This window comes from Tursiops truncatus, chromosome 9, assembly GCF_011762595.2.
Source record: "Tursiops truncatus isolate mTurTru1 chromosome 9, mTurTru1.mat.Y, whole genome shotgun sequence".
In the NCBI taxonomy this organism is placed as follows: Eukaryota; Metazoa; Chordata; class Mammalia; order Artiodactyla; family Delphinidae; genus Tursiops; species Tursiops truncatus.
In genome coordinates, this window is record NC_047042.1 from 87,415,503 (window position 1) to 87,436,432 (window position 20,930).

At 41.6% G+C, this 20,930-nt stretch overlaps 1 protein-coding gene across 8 annotated transcripts in view; it reads left to right on the forward strand.

Moving 5' to 3' along the window:
• The window catches only part of CALD1 (caldesmon 1), a 181,336-nt gene that overhangs the window by 65,347 nt on the left and 95,059 nt on the right, over nucleotides 1-20,930 (forward strand). For 7 of the 8 annotated variants that reach the window (XM_073809954.1, XM_073809957.1, XM_033863313.2 and 4 more), the window contains exon 2: nucleotides 523-614. The exons of the other annotated variant lie outside the window; for it this stretch is intronic. The gene's annotated coding sequence lies outside the window, so the exon portion shown is untranslated. The remainder of the gene's footprint in view (nucleotides 1-522; nucleotides 615-20,930) is intronic. 8 annotated transcript variants of the gene reach the window in all.

Below are 20,930 nucleotides of genomic sequence, written 5' to 3' on the forward strand. Positions count from 1 at the left end.
TTAATATTTATTGCTGTGTTTCAAGTGCAAGAGAGTTAACTCTAGATTATCTACCAATACTTTTCTATAATTATTTGTAATCCTCCAGAGCCTCCTCTTCTACCTGTTAGCCAAGTTCCTGACAATCAACAGCAGAAAACTTTGGACAAATGTTCCAAAAAGACTTTGAGAGTCTGAGGCTTAGAAGGTTTTGAGTGTGAGCTTAGAGAAGGCAGTGTCTCTGACTATGTTCTGAAGCCTGTTGTCTTTGATCGTTGGCATTGGTAGTACTCCCTGCTTTGTACTAACTATACCACCTTCTCCCCTCCATTATTTAGAAGAATTCAGGGACTGACTCTGTAATAATGGTATTTGTTTTCTTTAAAATGCAAATGCACAATATCTATTTATATCTGTGCTTTATTTCCCCTTTACGGTCCTAACCAACAACAGTACCTGAGGAAGAAATTGTATTTTAAAATATGTACTTCCACGTTAACTAAAATGTATTCCACTTATGTTTCCATCCTCCTTTTATACCAGGTATCATTAAAAAGTTTCAAGATCATCCAATCGAATTCATAGGGATTGGTGATCAACCAGAGGTTCACAAGTGGACATCTGATTGCTTAGCTGTGAGTAGAGTTTATGTGCTCTTACTGGGGAGGGGCTCTGATCTTAGCAGTTACATGGCCTCTCTGCCTGATTTTCTAAATTCTTGCACCTAAAGATGCATTGTGCGGAACCAAGCTTTCTGCTATGCTCCTCAGAGTTTACTTACCAAGTAATCTAACAAGTTTGGAAGGAATTGTTTTCCTGCTTTGTAATCTGATTTTTGCTTTATTTTTAATTTTTTCCTGCATATATAATGTCTTAAGCAAAACTGTCCCCAATCAATAATGAAGTTCTCACTTCCCAAGAAGAATGTTGCTGACTTGAGAGAATAGAGAGATGATGAGTCAGTCTTCAGGGTGAGGAAGCTCACCTTTGAACAGACACCGGTGATTTCAGGAGGAAATACCCCTCACTCTCAGCAAATCCTGCCTACCTGGGAGAACTTCCACCAGCAGAAGGTCTACCTGGGGAACAGAAAGAGGGGATTTCAGAAGGTAGATGGAGAAGCTAAAGGAAACTTCACTCATTCGCAATTTTTCCAAGGTTGGCTCTAGTAGGGAGAAAAGTTTTGCTATGGCTGCCATAGCAAAATACCACAGACTGGGTACATAGCAGATTTATTTTCTCACAGTTCTGGAGGCTGGAAGTTCAAGATCAAGGTGTCAGCAGGTTTGGTTTCTTCTAAGGCCTCTCTTCTTGGTCATCTTTTCCTGTGTCTTCACATGGGCATCCCACTGCCAGCACACATGTTTGGTGCCTCTCTCTCTCTCTCCAACATTTCCTCTTCTTAGAAGGGCAACAATCATATCAGACTAAGACCTACCCTAATGACTTCATCTTAACTTCATCACCTCTTTAATGATCTCATCTTCAAATTTAGTTATATTCTAAGGTACTAGGGGTTAGGACTTCAACATATGCATTTGGGGGGAACACAATTCAGTCCATAATACCCCATCATCTTTTTTTCTCAGTATGCTGATTTTTAGTTTGTTGCACATGGACTGTTCTCTGATTCTCCTCTCCTGAACTCCCTTAGCATTTAATCACTCTTAAAATATTTGGTTTTCCTACAGTGTGTTGTAGCCCTTTGTGCACATCTCTCATTTCCCTATTACATTATATAATTTTTGAAGTTGAAGAGTGTGCCTTTTACATCTTTGGCAGCACTAGAGGAGGTTTTGTAAATGGTAAGCATTTAATAGTACTTATTAAATGACTGAATGAATACATGAATGGATAGATGAGAAGATGCAGTCTCTGAATCTATAATTTATTTGCTTTAAGACTACCTCCAAATGATGATTATTAGTGGTGCATTCTCCTCACTTGCTGCCTGCCCCCCGGCCCCCCAGAGGTGGAAATAAGTCAAAGCTGGAGAGAGGGACTGAAAGAAAGATATGATTAATTGATGGCAGGAGACTTACCTCGCTCCTCAAAGAGTTAGGAGACAGTAAATAGCATGAACCTGCTCCAGATACAGTCACTCTTCTGTGAGAACACTGGGGCGCCAAGAGGGAAGGACAATGAGTTTAGATTGGGACTTGCTAATTTAAGGGCCTGTGAGACAGCCAAGGGTGTGTGTCTAGAAAACAAGGGATATGCAAGTCTGAAGCCCAGGTGAGAACTAGAGATAGAGATTTTCACAGTCATAACCTATACATAGGAATTAAAACCGTGAGAGTGGATGACGCCACCCAGAAAGATTGTGGAGGGAGAGGAGCAGTGGTTTAAAAATGCACCAGAAATTGCATGTAGAAAGTTTTCCTGCTAAATAACAGGAGAGGGACCCTCCCAAGAGGAAGAAATCTAAATGCTACTTCTAATGAGGGTTTGTAAGAACACGTGTATTAGCTAATGTGGATATCTATCTATTTCTCTCTCCACTTATTCCTTTGGTCCTATTTTATTCCTCCTTCTGTCCTCTCCTTTAGGGGCTATGCCCCAAACCATTCCTGTGGGGCTTGCCCTACCCAGCTTCGCTCCCCTCTAGCTAACTTCACGCATGAGCATGTGTTTGACTCCCCAGCTGCATGTGCAGGGATGTCATACATCAACACTTTCCTTTAGGACCATTTTCTTTATCACAGTCAGAGCTGATCAGACTGCACAGTGGGGGAACCCCAGGATTAGACTCCTTAATGTCCAAAGAGACAGAAGGCCGGTCCTTTTTAGGGTCAGGAGGCTGGGACTCCGTTGCCATGGAACATCATCTTGTCCAGACAGTCAGTAAAGGACTTAGTCGGGGGGAGTGTACCTCCTTTGCACTGAACGCCCTCCTTAGTCCATTGTTCCCTGCTGGTCACCCCATACCTCCTGTGCCCTCAAGAAGGCATTGGTGGTATTTTCGTGTTTCATGCCCAGGCCAGAATGGGGGCTAATGAGGCATGGAGAGGCCAGTCCATGAGTTGTGGTGGCCATAACAAACTTCTCCTCTCTGGGCCCCACTATCAAATGTCATTTCTAATCGGGCCATGTTTACCCCAGCACTGAATTTCCCAATTTTTTCCTGCTGAGTTTGATGCAAACAAAATGGGGAAAGCTATTCATTAATTTCTCTTTTATTTTCTAAGGTGTCATTTCTTTTCCTTGCTTGTTTTTCTTTCTCCATTGGTTCTCTTTCTTTAGCAGAAACCCTTGATCTTTCTTTGGATTGTCTGATTATTAGCGGAAGAGGCCATCAGAGGTCTGTAAGTTTCCTCCTCCTCTGCATACTCCCTTCCATTTCTTAAAAATGAACTTTGAGATATCAGATTTTTTCAAGTACCCCTCACTTCCATACTTTCCTCTTGATATTCTTCAAGTTGCCAGGAAAAAGATGCCATTTTTCGCTCAGTTACCTAAAATGCCAATGACACCTGTGTCAGTGATTTTTACATAAATTGCTGTTTGTATAAAATGAGAAAGGAGAAATTCTGAAGTCAAGAGAAAACAGCGCTGCAATCCATGAATGGCCTAGTGGGGTGTTCCAAGTGAATGGTGGCCAGTGGCCAGCAGAGGTGCCTCCCGACTGTGTTTCATTAATTTCAGTCAGCCATAGAATTTGGAGAGAAAGATAATTTTCCTATGAGCATGTAAAAGAAGTGCTTTGAGTTGTAAGCACCTAGCAGGCTTTGCCCTGTTTTAGAACAGCATAAATGGGTGTTTTTATAACCACTGTGGGCCAATATTTTTGGAGTCAGTGGAAGCTCCAGATGGAATGGAAAGAGAAGGGTTTTTTCCCTTCCTCTTTTCTTGAGTTTTGCAGAACAATCCTCCCTGGACACCCTTGACAAAGTGTTCGGTCTCCTGTTTAGTTCAATGTGCCCATACTTGTTATAGCAGGATCTGAAGGGGGTCTTTCTTACACTAATAGTCTTTTCTACAGATTTCTGGTAGTGACTGTAGAATGAGGCTCATATGTGAAAAGATCTTGAATCTGCCTCATCTCACCCTGAGAAGACTTCTCTCAGGTCCTTGTCATGGGGTATAAAGAGGAAAATACACTGTGAGCCCAAGTGTGGTTAGGAATTGAGGGGACACAAGGAACATGGATTCTCATGGTCTTCCCAATTCTGGAAACTTTCATGATAAGGAAGGTAAGAGGACATTCCAGCATCACCATGTGCAGATTTTGTAATTTTGGCCAAGTGATGGTGTTTCCTTGGCCAGGGAACTGCACCTGGCATTAAAGCCTTAATTGCACCATGGAGAACACCTTCCTGCCTAGCACAGCTATTGATGGAAAGAGGTTGTGTCAGGGTGGGCAAGCCAAGATCAGGGCACAGATAGCAGGGAGAAAAACCAACAGTGGTGCCAGGAGCTCTTGTCTAGAACTCCTTTCCAGACTTTTATTTCAAAAAGCATGAGTGAGTACGCAGTAAAGAGGAAAAACTGATCCTGCTAATTAGCATTCAAACAAAACTATCAAAAGCCTGAAGTTCTAACTGTGACAGGGTTTGTACAGTTCAAGGACACAGACTCAGCTACGTCCAAACTTTGCTTTGGGATGTTCAACAAAACAAAGCTGTAAACATCTTGCACTAGTCCACGCAGCAGTCCTCCAATAGGATTTAAAGGCTCAATCTGGGGGGAAAAGACTGAGACATTTTCCTTCCTACTATTCTCTGTATCCCAAATCCAACTTAATGCCAAATTAAATCTAGGTTTTTTTTTAAATCGACTTTTACTGGAGGAAAAGGCAGAGCTGCATTCCCTGAAACAGCTATTTTAAGGCCCAACTTATTATTTGGGGGTTTTTCTCCTTCTTTTTGCTAATTCAAAACAAAATGTCTATCATTCATGCTAACACCAGCCTTTAAGAGCTGGAGACAAATGGAGTCTGAATATTCACGCCAGCGTGGTACAAATGAGCTGTGATTTCAGGATACTGGCTGTTTCTCTGACAGGGGAAAAGAGAGGTTGACTAGTTTAATATCTTTGGCTGAAAACACTTTGTTCAAGAGGGATGGAGACGGCCAACATTAATAGCGAGTCCTGTTATTTAATGACCAAGAATGACATACTGTGGAATGGGGCATCCTGAGTTTGGGGAAAAGTGTGTTTATCATATCCAGAGGATGCAGAGAAGGAGTGAATACAAACATGCGGTGGTCCTGATGGAAGGAGCTCTTCTAAAAGCATTTTCTCCAAGTTCTTCAAAGAATTCCTCCAATAAGTGTATTATACCCATGATTGTGAATCTGATTCCATCACAGACTCACAAGATTTATAAACATAAAGACATTTGTTATAATGAGAGACTCTGGGGACATATCTACTGCCTCCCCCAGATTGCTGGCTAATGGTTTAGAAGTAAAACGTGCAGTTGTAAGTTGGGGTTGATGGAGGAGGCTTGTGACCCCTTTAGCACCATCTGTCCTTTCTCTTGTTCCTCAAACACACATATTCAGGTCACTTATTAATTTATTCACTCTACAGCTATATATTGAATTGGAACTTCTCCATCCAGGGCTGTATTAGATCTGGGCTGCATTGACAATTCTGGTGTTCCTCCATTCCTTCCTATAAAATGGACTCTTTTTTTTTTTTTTTTTATTCAATGCAATGAAAATTTAGTGACTCAGATAATATATTCATTGACGTAAATTGTGATTTCTGATACTTTATTTTTCATTGTCCTCATCTTGACAAAGAATCATAATAGTTTACATTTCTCTGCCCTCTCATCCACCCGTCATTCTAATTATGTGGTTTATAGGCAAAACACTGCAGTGTTTTGTAATTCTGCTTTTCTGAAAATCTCTTTGAAGAATGATGCTTAATAGCTCCCTTCCTTATTTGTTTCCTAAATTCTGGTTTTCATGAAGAACTTTTTAGGGGGTGAACGTAACTGTAGTATCAAAATAATTGAAAATTAAGAGCCAAGTAAGGGTTTGTGGCATTTTTATTGGAATGCTCATAAGAATCAAAGGTGAGAGACCCAAGGAGAGTCACCATGAAACCAGTGGCCCTTAAGCCACAGGGCCCCTCACTTGAACAGACCTCTGCCACACCCCTGCCTAATTTTTTACATTTAACATTGCATTCTCTTTCTTAAAGGCCTCCCAAGTAATTTTCAGGTCCTACAATATCTGAGTCTGCCCTAAGATTGACACAAACATATAATCTTGGATGATTTTGCTTCCTGTCTAAAACTAATTAAATGAAAAAGCAAAGAAATAGTCAAAGTGTGAAGTGATGTAATTTATTTTTTTAAGGTTTTAGGACAAATTCAGCTTATTTTCTAAAGTGAACCTCGCTTAAATGAAATAATAGATCAGTTTGCCAAAGCCCAAATGAATATAAACAGGAGATTGATTTTTATTTCACTAATAAACGTCAAATATGGACTCACCCTAACATCAAGCAAGCCAGATCCTCCTGGCAGGAAACAGCTTCTAGTCAGGGGCATTTGTAGAGGAGCATAGATCCTTCAGGGAGTCACATGATCATTTCATCAACGGGGTTCTCGCCATAAGCTACCTCGTAAATATTATGCATTTACAGGTCTTGTGAGACGTAGCATAGTGTTGTGATTAAAAGCACAGACTCTAGGGCTAGGCTGCCTGGATGTAAATCCTAGCTCTACTATTTGCTAGCTCTGTGACCTTGGGCAAATGACACACCTGCTCTGGGCCTTAGTCTTTCTATCTGTAAACTGGAGACAATAAGGATTGTTATAAAGATTTAAACTGATATTTATAAAGTTCTTAGAACTGTGCTGGGTACGTAGTGCGTGCTCTATAACCATTGGCTAACTAAATAAGCTCCATCTAGAGTGCACTAATATGAACTCACTTGTAAGTTTATTCTTGTAAGTCCTCACAGTGCCTAGCCTGACACATGATAGCCATTAAGGAAGGACTGTATAAATCAGGGGTCACAAACCAGCAGCCTGAGGCCCACACTGACCTGCAAATGTGCTTCCTTTGCCCAGCATGGTTTTCTTAAAATTTTGAATTTGAATTCTTTTAGGGATGCATGCATCCTCCATTTCTCCGTAGGCCACCACTCCCCAAGTTTGTCATCCCTGGTGTAAATGAGTGAACACGTAATACATGAGCACTGCTACAGTTAGCAGCAGCTCTATGGCTCATTGGAGTAGGCAGGTGGAACCAATGAGCCATTTCCACTCCCTGAGGCCCTACCTGATTAGTCTACCCATTCCTATTTATATACTAGATGTCACAGAACAGAAATAGAAAATGGGATAATTTGAATAAGTACCTTCATGAAGCAGAGATGTGCACTGCCTAATATCACAAGATCATTTTCATCACGGACGGAGTTAACAAAGGCAATGTCAGCCATGGCCAGCTAGGTTATGCTGCGGTCAGGGACAACTCAAAATTTCAGTGACTTAAACAACAAAGGTTGGTCACACATGCTTTCTCTGTAACCCTGGATAGGCTGGAGTCTCTGGTCCACATCATTGCCATCCTTACTTGGGGACCCCGGCTGAGAGCTGCTATCTGGAAATATTGCTGGCTACCATGGTAGAGAGAAAAAAAGCTCTGAAGGGTCTAATATCAACAATTAAATGGTCTGCCCCGGAAGTGACATGACACTTCTGCTCACAACCCATTGGCCAGAACTAGTCACTTGGCCCCAGCTGACCACAAGGAGGCCCAAAGTACAGTTCTGTAAGGTGCCCAGAAGGGGCAAAACAGGAACACGGGCAAACAGCACTAATGGCCAGAGCTGTGGAATTTTGGAACTTGGGTTTTTAGGCCAGAAGCTTTTCAATAAGTTAAACTCAGCAGCCATTCCCATGCACCTATAAAGGCAGAGCAAAGCACCCGGCACTGTGAGGGGATGTAAGAGGAGATGGTTCAACTCAGCAGCCATTCCCATGCACCTATAAAGGCAGAGCAAAGCACCCAGCACTGTGAGGGGATGTAAGAGGAGATGGTTCAACTCAGCAGCCATTCCCATGCACCTATAAAGGCGGAGCAAAGCACCCGGCACTGTGAGGGGATGTAAGAGGAGATGGCAGACCCTGACATTAGGCAGCTTCACGCTTGCTCAAGAGAAAGAGAGGTTATAAAGCATTTGAATAACAAAGTCATATAGTATTGACCGTCAAAAAGAGCAGTGCCAACAATGCTGCAGAAGTTGAAAGCGAGGATGATTCTGGAATAAAGATAGGACTGAGCTACACTCTAGAAGGATATATGGGATTTGCAGGAGGAGTGGAGGGCACTTCAGGTTACAGGAGAGAGGAAACAGGGACAGAGGCCCAGAGGCAGAAATACCAGCTGGATTGTAGCAGAACTAAGGAGTTGGCCTGGCTGTGAGTTGTGTTTGCACGTGAGTGTGAGCCAGGAGAGGCATTGGGTACGGTGGAGCCATTCCATGGAGGGCCTCCGAGGTCGACAGGAAAACAGGATGGTGGTGTGTGGGAGAAGATCATCCCTCCTCACTAACCCGCTTCGTAACCTAGGCACCTAAACCTTCCAGGCATCAGCTTATTCCCCAAACCAAGAGTCATGGATGCCCAACCTTCCCAGATCCCCAGGGCAGTCATTGAATGGAGACAGTAGTAAACCTCGGGTCGCTCCTGTTTCCAGTTTCAGGCATATTTGATCGCTCATCCTGCTAACAAAGAATATTGAAGTTCAAGTGAAACAGCCTCTCCTTGCTGGGGTCAGTTCAGCCCTTTTGCTATGGAACATCTGTTTTTGAAATTCGGCTGAGACCCTGACTTAAATCTGATTAACTTAAAAAGCAGCAAGAGAACATCTTGTTTTCATGAATGTCCAGGGGCTGTGTGTCAACAAATTAAAGGTCTGTTTGCGGTATTCAAAGTAGAAAAGCTGGTCGTGAGATATTCTGCCACTGGAGTAAATTTATTATGGGCTGTTCATTTCTTGGAATCATGAACCAAAATTTGAAAAAACAAAGTGGACCAGCTACATTTAAATCAGCAAATCTCTGCTTGATGGCGGGTGAGAAACATGCTTTTGTTGTCAGAAGGTCACTGAGCTGGATGATTTCTAGAAAGATGCCCTCCACTTTAGCCGTGTGAAGTTAATATCTTAAGTGGCTTCCCTGTGTCTATATCAATTCCAGCAGATAGTATCTCATAGGTCATTATTTGTACATTACTTACACAGGATCTGGGGTTGGAGAGAAAGGGTGAGAATAGTTCACCATCCCTCAAACCTGACGAGCTACTTTACTCTTCATTCCCTTCTTTAGGACAGAAAAGTAGAGAAGAGTTCGATTTATCAGCACCTAGAAGAGCATGTGCCTGGCAAATAGATGTTGATATATATTTAATAAATACAAACTCCAGTCTCATACGTTTATGTTCCCTTTATGAATGCATGTCTGTAGTGTATTAATATCATTCTTGTTTGAAAAAGCTATTACTGCTTATATCGTATTTTAACCCAAAGAAAACCATTGGTCACTCCTGTAGTTCTCTCATAGCAGCTTGTATTTTTCGTTCCTAACCCTTGTCGCAGTTTGTATTTTATTTATTCATTGCCTGTCTCCACCATCAGACTATAAGCATGGTGAGGGCAGGGTAGTTGCATTCACAACTTATTTGCTACACCCAGTAAGGTAGCAAATGGCACTTCATAAATGTTTGTTGAATGTTTTTATTGAAGTTATCGTTGTGATGATGGTTGTAGAGCCTTTACCACTCTTGAATATATATGAATTTAAACACAGTGAAGAAGACATTAGGGCTTAAAATGCAGTTGAATGTGGAGAGGCTTTTTGTGTGATGACACACTCCCATTCATTTGGCCATACACTCTCTCTCTTTTTTTTTTTAAACATCTTTATGGGAGTATAATTGCTTTACAATGGTGTGTTAATTTCTGCTGTATAACAAAGTGAATCAGCTATACATATACATATATCTCCTCCCTCTTGCATCTCCCTCCCACCCTCCCTATCCCACCCCTCTAGGTGGTCACAAAGCACCGAGCTGATCTCCCTGTGCTGGGCAGCTGCTTCCCACTAGCTATCTATTTTACATTTGGTAGTGTATATATATCCATGCCACTCTCTCACTTTGTCACAGCTTACCCTTCCCCCTCCCCATGTCCTCAAGTCCATTCTCTAGTAGGTCTGCGTCTTTATTCCCATCTTGCCCCTAGGTTCTTCATGACCTTTTTTTTTTTTTTAGATTCCATATATATGTGTTAGCATACAATATTTGTTTTTCTCTTTCTGACTTACTTCACTCTGTATGACAGACTCTAGGTCCCATACACTCTCTTGAAGGTCATGGTGGGATGGGTTGGTCTAACCATCTCTATGTTCTCAACTGAAAGTTGTCAGCCCACATCTGCCATGTAGCTGGCCAAGATTAATGTCAAAGCACATGGCAATAGTTTAGGATTTTTTTTTTTCTCTCAAATAGTTAACTCGTTCCTGGTAGAATTAAACCTATGACATTAGCCTTATTAGTAATAAATTTTGATCCAGCAAGCTACGTGGTAGAGGCAGTACAAGGATTACAGTCAGAAAGATATTTCAGGTGTCTGATAGGCATATAACTTAATGTGCTTGTCTGGTGGTCACTGTTGACCTTTCTGATGGTCAAGCAAAATACCAACACTTTAGCTTGAGTGGGAACAAAGTGGATTCACTTGCTCTATTTTACTTTGGCTGCCTGTGTAGACAGCGTTGAAATGGGACCGACTTGTGGGTTCTAAAGAATCTCAAGAGAAATGCTCATTCATTTAGAAGAGGTGCAATTCCACATTACTTTCTTGCTTTGTATACTTGAAAACATTCCCAAAGAAACAAAGTTGGATGCAGCAAAAATAATGGGAGAAAAGAAAAATAATACTCTGAATTCTGAACAATTCTACTTTAATAGGTTGATCTGTCTGCCAGCTGGCCTCAGTGTTGACTACTTGTAATATATACTTTTGGTAGGCCGCAAGTAGTTCTTGGAACTGTTTATATTAGATTGCAGAAACTTAATTATTCTAAAATTGGCAGGACTCGCTTCGGTTACTTAATACAAAGTTGCTTAGTCATCTCTATACATGGTGTGGACAGCATTGTTTAAGTGTGAAAAATTGGGAACTGCAAATGTGCTCCAAAGAGATTACAGGTCAGGTAGAAAAATAAGAAGGTATAGTTGTTTCAAGATGCTTGGCAGGTGTTTGCCACATGTTTTAATTTGACAAGTTAGGTGACTGTTGAGTTGAAGTCCTTGATTACAAGTATTTTTCCATTTTCTTTGTGGATTTTGTCAGAAGTAAAAAGCTGCTGCTGCTGCTTGTTAAATCATATTCTAATCCTACATTTTGCAAAGTACACGTTTCCCAGCAAGTGTGTGAGGAACTCTAGAATCAACCATTGGAATAGCTTTTCTGTTTTCCGAAACAAACAAAGATGTCATTTCAAGCCGGTCATCACAAAGATCCTTCTTTTGAATCTTCTGATTTGAACACTTTTCTTACTGTACTTTAACTACTGCCTTCCAAGTGCAATACAGATTTATAGAGCTTCAGCAAGGAAAGAGGCAGGCAAAATGAGTTTCTTCCATGTATTTTAGAGTCTGAGGTGGCGCCAGAGGTCTCCAGTTTTTCCAGGAATGCCCATGGCAACCTCACACTCTTCCTGTGACCTGGGCAGGGGCTCCTAAGAGAGATGGTGAGAAAAGATAAAGGTCCTGTAGCCAGTGGGTAGTGACACCAGGCCTGGGAGGGTAGGTTCCCAAGAAAACATCCAGAACAGGGCCTTATGTTTCTAATTACTGAGCATGGTTACAGAGTAAAATCAGGCAACACTTTTTTAGACTGATGGAAGCATTTAAATCAGCTCTGAATGTCAGTGTTTTCTAATTATGATGGAGGAGTGGCAAGGCATCTCCAAAGGCCTTGGAAATTTGGGGCGTTTCAGTTCAACCCTAATTCTCTTCTTTTCTTATTCAACATATGTCTTCTTTGTCCTTCTTTTTCTTTGAAGGTCCCAGAACAGACTGATTCCCTCAGTTACAAATGTCTAATACCCCTCTTTCCTGAAAACAGAATGTCTTTCTAAGACAAGTTTCTTTTCCACTAGAAGAAAACAACTACAAATCACAGTATAAAATAGAGCTTCCTAGTGAACCACCATCCCCAAGGTTACTAAGAGCTCAACTGGAGGCATGGCCTTTTGATCATGTCTTAGCCAAGTTCATCTGTTTACCAATGAAATCCAAAAATAAGCAATGCCCCGGAATCCATTTTAATTCAAGTGTGAACTTAGTGCTGACTATAAGAAAAAATAGTCAAGAACTTTGAGGGATCACAAAAATGAGTAATAACCTCAAGGAGATTATAATCTTCTAGGGAAGACAGATACATACTTAGTCATTAAAATACCAGCTCCAATAATATAGGTATCAGTACAAACTCTTATCAGTGAGTACAAGGTTCAGAGATCCTGTAGTCTCATGCTAGTCTTAAGCAGGCCTGTACTATGAGCCATTTCTTACTTGAAGGAAAGTCCAGAAATTCCCAAACTAACAAATGGGTGAAACTACCATGTAAATGATTCATGTGAAAGGAAGGAGGAAGCAGTCTAGGCACTTTTCAATTTATTATTTAACTTCTTTGCAGAGTTACATGTTTAAATTGTGTATTATGTCCAAAGACATAAGGGATGATGTCCCTTGGTTTGGTTTCAAAGCTTATCATCTTAGATTAACTCCCAGAAGATAGTCTCTAACTCGCTTCCTAATTCCAGAACACAATAAATGCATTTGATGATCATGATGAATAGATGTTTAGTAACTTACTAGGGAATAAATAGTCCCTGATCGTAATAGCATGTCCTCCATGTGCAAAAATGTTGCCAGTAACAGAGTACCTCTAAGACATACCTTTGAATCGTTCCCAGCAGTGTAAATGGATTTGCATCCTGCCGTCTAAACTCTGTCACCTTGCTAATGTCTTATATTAGCAGAATATCTGGCTAAGGCTCTGGATCATCTTGTTGATCACTAAATTGGAAATATTAGATGAAAAACCAATCACAAGGAGCAGACTCATGGGTTGCTGATATTTTTATAGCCAAGTAGACCAGAAAGGCCAGAGTCATGCACAAGTAAAACTACTGTTATGTAAAATATAATGACCTCTGTACCATGTCTATAACTGGTACAGACCCATGGCCTCCGATCTTTTGTTCCTTAGGCCTTGTTATGCAATTCGAAGTGTGATCTCTCCTCAGACAGTATCTCAGCTTCTTTTGCATTCACTGAGCATTCATTTCACTTTCTCAGTTGCAAGTGTGCTCAGAACAGCAAGATTGCAGATCCAAAAGACCCTCCATAGGAGAACAAAGAAGTTACTAATGAGAGGATTAAAAAAGCACATCCGTGCTTTGGAAGGCTGACCCTACCATACCCCTCATTGTATTCCATCTTCTGTAGGAGATTGTAAGGTCTTTGAAGACAGACACCATGTCTGACACATCTTCATGTCTCTGAACTGCATAACATTACTTTCCGTGGTAAAGTCATTTTGTATTAGGAGTTGGAAGGCTTCACAGGGGGGCTGTCCAATAGAGCTTTCTGTGATGACAAAAATGTTCTCTGCATGGTCTTGCATGGAAGCCACTAGACACATGTGGCCACAGAGCACTTGCAACGGGGCTGGTGAAGCGGAGGCACTGAATTTCTAATTTAATTTTGATTAATTTAAATTTAAACTGCCTCATGTGACAACTGACAACCATATTGGGCAGCACAGCCTTAGGATCTCAAAAAATATCTTTTCACTACAGCCCTAAACAGATGGCTATTTCACCTCTACCTGACTATTTCCAGTAATAGGGGTTTACATTTTCTCAGCAGCCCTACCCATTGTCGAATAGTTCCATTGGGGTCAGGATCCCGCCCTGATGTGACATCAGAATTAACCTCTGTTATCAGGCATGCATTTAGAAAGCACATTTATGAATTCTTTAAGCATAGCTATGCATTTATTTTCTTACCTGGGTGTAAGAAATTTCTTACAGATTGGTGTAGAATTTCTGTCTGTGGTAGGATTCGCTCCCACGCCTTTTGATGCTTTTTCTCTTCCTTAGGAACCAAGAGAGCAGCAGTGACCACATGCCTTTTCTGATTTGATATGTTCTGTTCTGTGTCTTTCGGCCTAATTCTCCTGGAATTTGCCAAAGAAAAGAATTTCAGACTCTCGAAAAGGGTGCCAAAGGAACCGTGTTCCAAATTTTCACTTCTCTTGCTCTTCTAAGAAAACTTTTCAGGTTGGCTTAGAGATTGGCCTAAATATCAGTCCTGCTTTTCCACTGATTGGTCATGGTTAAGGAACTGATACCAAAGCCCTATTTGTCTCAGTCTCCTTTCTTTAAATAGAGGTGAATCTACTTTTCTTACTTGGGAGGGTCAGTGATAGCCATGGGGTTTTGAACAACTTAAAGTGTTCCAAATGGGTGGTAACACTTGGAGATGACACATAAAATCCCTAAGTGTGTGGTCTTCCCCAGTGTGGAAACCAGTGTAGACAAACACCATTCCTTCACAAATCTAACATGCCCAGTACCTGCTCCTCCTAAGGTGGAAGAGAGGCCACAAAGACATTGACTTTTGTTACATTAAGTCTTTCCATTCTCCTGTTTGGCAAATGGAGAAATACAAGTAGAGAGAAAGTAATGATAAAAGACTGAACAGGGGAGGAAAGAAAGAACAAGCCATAACCTGTTAACCTGCTCTCAGTAGGGCGTTGAGTTCTAGATTCCAGTGATGAGAGAAAAGAAACAACTTGAGAAGGCAGAGCTCCTCAGGTTGATCCCATTCATTCTTATTTCTGTGTTGCTGGTCTTGACACATGTGTCTCGGTGATTGCATTTTTTTTAAGTAGCACAGATTTTTGGAACAAAGTGGCGAAGGTTGAGCTAAAGTTAAGTCCAAATGGTATGTTAGAGTCCATGTGTTTATTTGGTTTTTGATTCCCAAATGAACAATTTAGCTGAGAAAAGAGCAAAGCAGGTTGATAAATTGATTTCTTTTTGAAAAAGACAAAAGTTCATTTTCTATAGTCAGAAAGAAAACACTGCCAGATTTACTGCCACTACTGCAAATGTGGGTTTATATAACTTTTGAGATTCATATATAGTCTATTACCAAGGTCTTTAATTAACTTTGTAAACACTGATCAGTCAGTAAAGTACAGAGATGAATCAGCTTGAGTTACATTTTCCACTCTCAGAATGGTAAAATCGAGAATAAAAATCCAACGGTTCAAATCAGCTGCAATTCCTGAGTGCCTGCTATGTCGCAAGAGTGAAAAGATTTTTTAAAAGACTGTATCTATTCATAAGATACAGAATCTTAAGAATGAAAGCATGTGGAAAGTAAAATATAGGTAACATATTTAAGTAGTAGTTAGAACAACTAATAAGCAGTGGCAAGGCAGTAGGTTATTAATTACCAAAATGAATGATGGATATTCAAGTAGTGAGATATCACTACCAAACTAGAGTCCTCAGGAAAGGCATGAAGGCAGTGAAATCTGAGCCAGAAATGCACAACTGAATAGAATATGGACAATGAAGAGGATAGGGGCTCTCACTCCAGATGGATGGAATGGTATGAATAAAGGAGCAGAGGCAGAAAATTATATGACACATTTGAGAGGTAATAAAATAATTTTATCTAGGGCGCCATGGGATGATCAGCTTGAAAGAAAGGTTAATGCTTTCTAAATCAGAAAATTAGAAGAGAAGGCACAGAGGTATCCAAACATTCAAATGTGGAAAGAAGGAAACATGTATATCCCATGTGTGATGAATCCATCTTTGCTGGATTGGAGAGCAGATACAGAACCATAGTATTACATGGAGTAGGATGGAACCTTGGACGTTATCTGTCCAACCACTTCATTTTACAGAGAAGAAAGGCTCAGAGAGGGTCATCCTGTGTCTCCTAAGTCTGAATCCAGGTCACTGTTTGTGGAGTGGGCAATTTAAGGATTGAGGTGAGTGAAGATAATTTGAAGAGCAGAGGTGGAGAATCTGCTGGCATGTGTTATACGCAGAAATCACCCGGTACATACAGGATGAAGAGAGGCATCACTGAGTTGCAGTGATGGCCCAACTGAAGTTAACATAAACCTTTAGGATAGACAAAACATGGTCCCTGACTTTCTCCCACAAAGCCTTGAATCTCAAGAACAAAAACCAGAAAGCAAATGATGGGTGTGATCCAAGGTCGAAGATGGCTATGATCTGCCTGGTGGAAGTTTAAAAGAGCAAGAAAGTCTGAAATAAAAGTTCCTGGAAGGCAGGAACCTTTTCAGTCTTCTTCACCATTATATCTCCAGTGCCTAGAGAGAACCTGGCACATAGTAAATGCTCAGTAAATGCTCATCGAAAATTGATGGTATAAATGTTTTTGTGGGGGGCTTCATGGAAGTAGTTGGACCATGTAATTTTACAGTGGGTATACAATGATAACTAGTCAAACGGGGATCTAATAACAGTTATCAGTGTTGAAAGACTAGAGTTCCTTGCAATAACAGAGAAATTCTTATGCTGGAGATGAGGGCACAGTGGATAAGAGGAGGAAAGTATAAAATGAAGAAGCACTAAAATTTCAAAGAAAAGTATGCAATGAAGCGGTCCAGATATGATCATCCTAGTTTAAGAATCTTACAAGAAGTAACAATAAAATAACAGAAGTTTAATAAACATTTGCAAGGTTTAATTTAGTTATCTCCCAGACATGATAATTCTCTGAACTAAACCAAATAGGTTTGAAATTGAAGAGGATTGAATAATTTTTAAGATCACTTCTTACCTGAGTTTAAATGATCCAATGAATTAAACTGGAGATCACTGACAGTAGTCTTCTCAGAATTTCTCAGTAGGAGGTGGGGGAGGGAGGCACCCTTACCTACTTCCTGAAAGGGAAAACAATTCCTAGAGGGGAATAGTGGGTTAGTTCAAGAATATTATTGTGGTTAAGAGCACACACTTTGAAATTCTTTAAAATGGGGATTATAATAGCTACCTCACAGATTTATTATAAAATAGATAGATAAAATAAGAACACATATTTTTAAATGGCCCAGCAGAGCTACCAAGCCACAAAATGACATGGAGGAAACTTAAATGCATATTGCTAAGTGAAAGAAACCAGTCTGAAAAGACTGCATGCTCTGTGATTCCAACTACACAACATTCTGGAAAAAGCAGAGCTATAGAAACAGTTTTAAAAAAGGCAATGGTTGCCAAGGGCTGGAGTGGGGGAGGGAGGAAAGGATGCCTCGAAGGAGAACAGGGACTGTTTAGGGCAGTGAAACTATTCTGTCTGTTGCTGTAATGGTGGATACGTGACATTTTGCGTTTAGCAAAACCCATAGAATGTACAATACAAAGTGTGAAACTTAATGTGATCCATGGACTTTAATTAATAATAATGTATTGATATTGGTTCATTAATTGTAACAAATGTACCACTGCAAGATTTTAATAATAGGCTGTATTAGTTTGCCAGGGCTGCTGTAACAAAGTACCACAAACTGGGTGGCTTAGAACAGAAACTTATTTTCTCACAGTTCCAGAGGCTAGAAATCAAAGTGTCAGCAGGGTCCCTCTGAAGACCCCAGGGAAGGGTCTGTTCAACAACTCTCCCCCAGCTTCTGGTAGCCTCGGGTGTTCCTGGCTCTCCATATTCTCATGGCATTCTCCCTGTGTTTCCACATTATCTTCCCTTTGTGTATATCTGTCTCTATGTCCAAATTTCCCCTTTTTATAAGGGCACCAGTCATACAGGATTAGGGCTATCCTAATAACCTCATCTTAACTTGACCACATTGCAAAGACACTATTTCTAAATAAGGTAACATTCTGAGGTGCTGGGGATTAGGACTTCAACATATCTTTTGGTGGGGAATACACATTTCAATGCAAACACAGAAAAAGCTGGGCGGGGGTGAAGGAGAGGGAATATATGGGTACTCTGTACTTTATGTTCAATATTTCCTTAAACTTAAAACTAAGAAATAAACCCCATTAATTTTTTTAAATGGTTTAAAAAAATGCCTCAGCACATAGCACATATTCAATTAATGTCGGTTACTTTTGGAAGTTGCATTAACTTATTCAGGGTCCCTGACAGAATAGATTTTATTCTTGATGCATTCCAAGACCAATACTGGCACTGCCCTGAAATCCCAAGGACTTCCTCCAACCCATTCACCATTCAGTTTATGATGATTTGAAGATAGATAGAGCTTAGCTTTCTCTACAAATTTCTCCCGCCAATAACAGAGTACTGGCCTGCATGCCACCACTTCCTGCCTCGACTGTATTTACACCTGTGTGCGTGTGCGTGCCCATACATACATGCACATACACACATGCACACACAGACACACCCACACACACACATGCACACCCACATACACACCTAAGAGGGCTTCTTACCTGCCACCAACCCTGTCCCAAACAAAAGCAGAAACAGTAGGTCTCCTTATAACGTTGTCACAGAAAATAACTCTAGTGAGGGCCACATGCCCATAAAGGAAAAAGAAAAAAGCTTTGCAAATATAAAACATAGTAATAGTTAGAATTCTTGATTGAAAGATGCACATCAGAAATTAAACTCAATTTTTTTTAAGAATCCTAGATTGGATTTAATAAATAGATTTTAATTCCCAATAGAGGGAGGGAAAGGGAGAAGGAAAAAAAAAAGTATCAGAGAATGAGACAAATAAAAAGGGAAATGACAGAAGAAATATTGATAAATATCTCCCCCTCCCCCCAAAAGAAGCTGAGAGGGAAAAGTAGCAAGAAGGATAGGGAAGGGAGGAAGCTTCAGGATGTCCTGGCGTGGAGGTGAGACCCAGGAGGTCCACTCACGGCACCATTCAGCTGGGCTACGGGCTTGGTGGTGTCATTACCCAAAGGAAGGGCAGCGTGTTAAGTGATTTGAAGTCTCTAACATCGACTTATTACTTAGTTGCAGTAGCATAGGCATGCCCTATTTCAAGAAAATCTGGTATTTGAGAACCCATATTGAAAAGACAGGTATATCAGAAGGTAATTGTTCAACTGCCTTTGTAAAGCGCCTCTCTTCCTTTGACAAAAGGAGTCACATCAGGGTTCTTTCAATAGCATGTCTACAATCACCCCAGCCCCAAAATTTGGGTTTTCATAAAACTTTTCAAGAACCCATCTGTCACATTCATTGGTACATACATCCCTTTGCCTGCGTTTCTCTTTCAGGCTACTCTGTCCACTTGTGACACTCGTGAGCTTTACTGTTTGCGGAAGCTCTCTGCCTTGACATTTCATCACTTCGTTGATGGAGAGTTTGTTTCCTATCCAATGTTAGTGGAAGGAATTCAGCATTGACTGGGGGTCGGGGAAGAAATGAGAGATTACTAGCTGAGGCCATGGAAGCTGCTGCTCCCAAAAGAGGGGGAAAATCACTTACAATTCTCCCCAGACATGGCTCGCCTCGCTTAGGAACAGTGCCAGAGAGGTTCAGAGAAGCTCTGTGATATAAAGGGTGTGAGGATTAAGGAAGACCTCTGCTCCATCCTGGTGTGAGACCAACAAAGAGCCATTTTCACAAGCACACACATCTTCCCACCCACAGACACAACACACACACCCCAGCAGAGAGTCATCCCACACCGCACGGTACACAGACGTGCTTTCTCTTCTGCCTCAGGTACACCCGCCACATGTCCACCAAGCAGAACCCAGAAAGGCACCGTCTGTGTAGATGCTTCATATAGCGCTCACTCCCTCTCTCCCTCCCCGTCAGTGCCTCACGTACACACTCAGCAGCATTCCATGAGTAGATAACTGGTTGGGTAGAGTTTCTTTTTTTTTTTTTTGCCGTACGCGGGCCCTCACTGCTGTGGCCTCTCCCGTTGCGGAGCACAGGCTCCGGACAGCGCAGGCTCAGCGGCCATGGCTCACGGGCCCTGCTGCTCTGCGGCATGTGGGATCCTCCCGGACCGGGGCACGAACACGTGTCCCCTGCATTGGCAGGCGGACTCTCAACCACTGCGCCTCCAGGGAAGCCCGGGTAGCGTTTCTTTATGGTTGAGGAAAAAACACCCGAGTAAGTAATAAAAGCTGAGGAGTAGGAGGAGGGAACGGGGGGGGGGGGGGGGGGGGGCGGGGGAAGTTGCGTGGGTGGAGAGCCAGTGAGCGTGGCCGGCCACAGTGGCCACACGGTGTTAGTCAGCATCACCTCCCCTGAGTGCTCCAAGGTGCTGCTGGGCTCGGCCAGCCGTGTGCATCTTCGGCCTGCTTGCGGATATTCGTTTCACCGCTCATTGGCACCTGCACCAGAGGTACAGGCTGAGCAGCAGCTGCCACTGCTACCAAGCAGCCAGCATGACTCCTCGGCTTAATGAGGTTGGAGCGAGACCCAGAGGCTTAGAGGCTGCTCTTTAAGCTGCTTGGATAAATTAAGAAAAGTGAAATTGTTTGCTTATAGACAGACCTCTTTCTCCCATTTCTGTTTGCTGTTGCTATAGTTATTCCAGAAGTGGTTTATATACAACAAAAGACTTTACTGAAGAAAGGAACGAGAAGCCTTTGCTCTCACTGCACCCAGGGTTCAAGTCATCGAGGTTTGGTCCCACTGCCCCCAGGGCTGTCCTCATGCACCCTGCACTGCGCTCAGAACAGGAACCCACCCCAGGGAGACAAACAGCCTCTCAGGAGACCCTCAAATCACTTTTTTTTTTCATTCTGATAACTATGGAGAGATCAGACTAGAAAATAGAAAGAAATTTTTTCAGGGTTGATGGAATAATTTTTAAAAAAGGAAAACTGATTCTTTCCTTCATAACTAACAAAGTACTTGGAAAGTACTCTTTCTAAGAGTTAGATAGAAAAACACTGTA